The 5,095-nt window shown below is 41.4% G+C and overlaps 1 pseudogene; it reads left to right on the top strand.

Moving 5' to 3' along the window:
- Nucleotides 1–246: 246 nt before the first annotated feature.
- LOC110199101 (alpha/beta hydrolase domain-containing protein 17A pseudogene) lies at nt 247–4,505 on the top strand (annotated as a pseudogene).
- The last annotated feature ends 590 nt before the right edge of the window (nt 4,506–5,095 follow it).

Here is a 5,095-nt window from a genome sequence, read left to right as displayed (position 1 = left end):
GGAGTAGTGGCGGGGTAGAGGGGGGGTGCGCATTAGCTTGGAGAAGACCGGCCGGGGTGCCCCTTATGGCTGGGCTGGGACCACAATGGTTTCCTGTACTTTGTACAGGGTGGAGGCTGAGTGGAAGCACAGCACAGTCTTTCCCACTTGTGTTTTGGAAAACAAAAAATAAAAAGCAAATTATGCTTTGAGGACATTGTATCCCCAGAGCTTTGGGCATCACAGCCTTGAATCTGGGGTCCTCTATCCATCAGCGAACTCTGCTGCCCACCCTGTCCAGTCCGAGTCACAGCCAAATTGGCCTTCCTGCTTCCAGAGCCTAATTACTCTCTTGTGGCCAAGTCTGAGCCGGGTTCCAGTGCAGGGGGCTCCACCCTGGGGCGGGGTTCTGGGGGGCGGGGGGGGGGGCCTCTGGAAATTGCACCTGAGAGCTGACTTCCAGCATACACAGCGTGATCTGGACACGAATGAGGTCTTTACCAAGAACAGTCGGGGTAACCACATTTCCTGTATGTATGTCCGCTGTGTGCCAGGAGCCAGGTTTACAGTTCCATTCTCCCATGGCAATGCAGTGGACCTCTGCCAGATGAGCAGCTTCTGCATCGACCTGGGCACCTGCACCAATTGCTACATCTTCTCTTATGACTACTCAAGCTACGGGGTGAGCTCCGGGAAACCCTCCGAGAAGAATCTCTATGCTGACATCGCCACTGCTTGGCCGGCCCTTCGGACCAGGTATGGCATCATCCCAGAGAACATCATCTTGTATGGGCAGAGCATCGGAACAGTGCCCACCTTGGACCTGGCCTTGCGCTACCAGTGTGCTGTTGTGGTGCTGCATTCCCTCCTTATCTCAGGCATGAGGGTTGCCTTCCCTGAAACCAAGCAGACCTATTGCTTTGACGCCTTTCCCAACATTGAGAAGGTCTCCAAGATCATATCTTCTTTTATGATATTTCATGGCACTGAAGACGAGGTGATTGACTTCTCACCTGAACTAGCACTTTATGAGCGCTGCCCAAAAGCTGTGGAGTCACTTTGGGTGGAAGGTGCTGGGCACAAATGACATCGAGCTCTATAGCCAATACTTGGAGCGTCTTCAAAAGTTCATCTCACAGGCGCTGACAAACCAGCCTAACTGAGGCCCTCAGTGAGCCCCTCAGGGCAAGATGGCCTTCAACAGGCAGACAGGCCCAGGGAACCCACTGGGAACTTGGAACCATTGCTGAGGAGTGAGAACTCAGCAGGGTCAGTCCGCTGGAGGATTGGGAAGTGGGGAGGACTCCCCACCCCTGGGCTTGCCTCTCCAGATTTGGTGCCCATGGCCTCTTCCGACATCCACTCCCCTTCCAGGAGAGGGGAGGGACAGAATGACCCCCATCTTTCCCTCCACAAAGTCCGCAGTGATGACCCCAAACTGCTGCTAACACTGGGGCTGCCCCCACCACCTGGGAGGGGCTGGGCAGTCCAAACCCCCTCCTCCTGCTTCCCTTCCCTGTACCAGGACAGTAGCAGTAATCCATCTGCTAAGTGTGGTAGGGGTGGACCTCATTCTTCCCCACAACCCTTTCCCCAAATCCCAAATTCCTGGGAAGGCAGTGACTGCATGAGAAACACCTGCCCTCCTTCCCCACCCCAGATCTCTCTGCCAATCAGGAAGGGGTATTCCTACCACACTCCAAGCCACAACGTGGCTCAGCCCCCAGCAGGGCCCTTCGTGATTTCAGACACCCAAACTCCCCTTCCCCGCTCTCGCCAGCATGTACAGATATACAGATAGGCAGAAATATATCTGCATTCGTTTTGGAAGCAAAAACAAAGAAATCAAAGATTTAAAAATTTACCGTTTAAAAAAAATAAATTCAATAAACTAGCAAATGAGCAAGGTGTAATCACAGCAAAATAAGAAATTTTTAAAAAATAATCAGAACATATTGTGCACAGTTGTGTGCAACTGAGAATACACCTGAGAACACAAAGAATAAAGGAATACCTTCAAAAATATAAAATACTTAAACTCTCAGTAGACGGACAGAAATCTTTAAAAACCAAATCTCAGAAAAGGAAATGGATCTAGCTCTAAAAGAACTACAAAAAGAAAAAACTCCTGATCCTAATGAATTCACTGTAGATTTCTATCAAAAATCTTAGAGAACAGTTAATACTCATACTTCACAAATTACTATTACAATTTGAGGGAAAAAACTTCTAGAATCCTTTTATGAGAAAAATATAATCCTAATACCTAAGCTAGGGAAACATAAAACATGGAAAGAAAACTATAGGTCAATATCTATGAACTCTGACTCAAAAGTTTTAAACAAAATCCTATCAAGCAGATTACAGTGATTTACCCAAGAAATCATTTCATTTTGCTCAACTAGGATTTATACGAGGATTGCAAAGATGGTTCACCATTAAGAAAACAATTAGCATAATTAATCATATTAAAACCCAAATCATGCAAAACTATGTGATCATCTCAATAGATGCAGGGGGTGAAAAGCCTTTGACAAAGTACAACACTTTTATGCTAAAAAACCCTACAACTCATAGGCATAGAGAGGCCTTTTTAAGTATCATATAAAGCATTTATCTAAAACCAAAAATAAATATCATATGCAATGGGGATTCACTAAAACCTTTCCCAGTAAATACCAGAGTGAAGCAAGGATGCCCACTTTCCTCACTGTTATTTGACATAGTTCTGGAAATGCTAGTAACAGCAATAAGACATGAAAAAAAAAAGAAAAGAATAAAGATAAGTAAAGAGGAGATAAAACTCCCTGTTTGCAAATGATATGATGGTTTACTTGGAAAATCCTAGGGAATAAATACTCTAACCAAAACAATAGCTTCAGCCAAGTTGCAGGCTCCAAAATAATAAAAAATCAATAGCATTTGTGTGTAATACTAACAAAACACAAGAAGCAATAATGGAAGGGGAAATCTCATTTCAAATGACTACAAAATGCATAAACTCTGGGGATTATCTGAAAGCATAAAAAAAGGCTTGTATAGATTCGATTATGAATTACTCCTTAAAGAAATAAGGAGAAATTTAAATAGCTAGAACAATGTTCAGTGCTCATTGTTATGTCATGCCAATATAATAAAAATGACAACACTACAAAAATTAATTTATATATTTAATGCTATATCAATCAAATGACCTGGGGAAACTATACAGAAGCTAATAAAATAATAACAAAATTAACTTGGAAGAATCAAAGATATATATATAGAATATCAAGAAAAAAATATGAAAAAAAGGGAGAAAGAAGAAAGGGGAAATAGCAATTCCAGAACCCATACTATATTATGAAGTAGTCATCAAAACCATCTGTTATTGGCTAAAAAATAGAGAGATTGATGAAACATATTAGACAAGGGAAAATCAGAAACAATCTCATGGTCTGAAACTTGGCAAAATGACCCCCAAAATGACACTAGTTGAGGTTGGAAGGGTGTGGTATGATAGGCATACTAATTCATTATTGGTGGAACTATGAAATGGTACAACCATTTTAAAAAGCAATGTGTAATTATACAGATTAAATCACTAAAATGCCCATACCCTTTGAACCAGAGATTCCATCACTGGGCTTATACCCTAAGGAAGTCATCAGCTAGAAGAAAGACTTCCATGTAAATCAAAATATTTATAGCAGCACTTTTTGTCATAGTTAAGAATTGAAAACAAAGTAGAGGCCCATCATTTGGGGAAACAAATTGTGGTCCATGAATTTTAATAGATGTGTGTTTTGAATACAGAGAAACTGGGAAAGGTCTATATGAATTGAAAAAGTAAAAAAAAAAAAGAAGCAGAGACAAGAAAATAATATACATAGTAACTACAACAATGTAAATGGAAAGAACAACTATACACACACACACACGCACACACATTAAGTGTAACAAAATTGTATAGACCAAGAAAGACTCAAGTGAAGGAGATACGAGAGGACGCCTCCAACATGTTTTCAGACATTTTCCATATATTCCTGAGTTTGATGTTTGTTTTTTTCCTTCTCTTAAAAAATACTGTTTGTTATATGGGATGACTTTCTGAGAGAAGGAAAGGGAGGGATACTTTGGATAACTATGACAATGTAAAAAGCAGAAGACATCAATAAATGGAGAAATATTGGATGAATTGACTCTAATTTTTCTTTTTTTAAAATTTTTGCAATTGTATTTTTTCCAATTACATGTCAAGATAGTTTTAAACATTCATTTTTGTAAGACTTTGAGTTCCACATGTTACTTCCCTCCCCTCTCCCCAAGACAGCAAGCAATCTGATGTAGGTTATACATGTACAATCATGTTAAACAATCATGTTGTGAAAGAAGAATCAGAACAAAAGGGAAAAAAATGTAAGAAAGAAAAATAAAGTGAAAATAGTATGCTTCAGGTTGCATTTAGACTCCATAGTTCTTTATCTGGATGTGGATAGCATTTTCCGTCACAAGTCTTTTAGAATTGTCTTGGATCATTGTATTGTTGAGAAGTCTGTTGTAGTTGATCATTGCACAATATTGCTGTTACTGTATACAATGTTCTCCTGGTTTTGCTCACTTCACTCTGCATCAGTTCATGTATGACTCCAATTTTTTAATAAAGATGTCCTAAGATGAAAGGATTGTGAGAGGGGATACAACAGAAAGCATGAAGAGGGACCACAATGTTTAGAGGAGTCACTATGGTGAGTAGAACAAATAGGGATATGAAAAGGATTGCCTTGCTACAGTGAGAGTCCAGCTAAGATTATGTAACATAGTGGACCTAGTCAACATGGGTGTGGCCACTCCTCATGCTATATCTTCTTGGAGCCACAGGTGAGAGTTGGGTGGCAGGTGGACACCAAAGGTAGATGAGCAGCCCTGAAAAGGGCTCCACAAGCCCTCACACCCAAGATGGGTCTGGTGTGAGGATGGCTTCTGGATGTCTTCAGAAGGCCATGGGTTGGAGATATCACAGGGGGGTGGCCTGGATCCCAGGCTGTACAGGTCTTCCTGTGAAGGAGCAAAGAGCCTGGGATGAGTTTCAGCTCTGGCTTTGTATTCTCAATGCCTAGCACAGTGTCTGGCACTC

The sequence above is a fragment of the Phascolarctos cinereus genome, unplaced genomic scaffold (genome assembly GCF_003287225.1).
Source record: "Phascolarctos cinereus isolate Bilbo 61053 unplaced genomic scaffold, phaCin_HiC Scaffold_4;HRSCAF=312, whole genome shotgun sequence".
Taxonomy (NCBI): domain Eukaryota; kingdom Metazoa; phylum Chordata; class Mammalia; order Diprotodontia; family Phascolarctidae; genus Phascolarctos; species Phascolarctos cinereus.
This window is presented reverse-complemented; position numbering and strand designations above follow the sequence as displayed.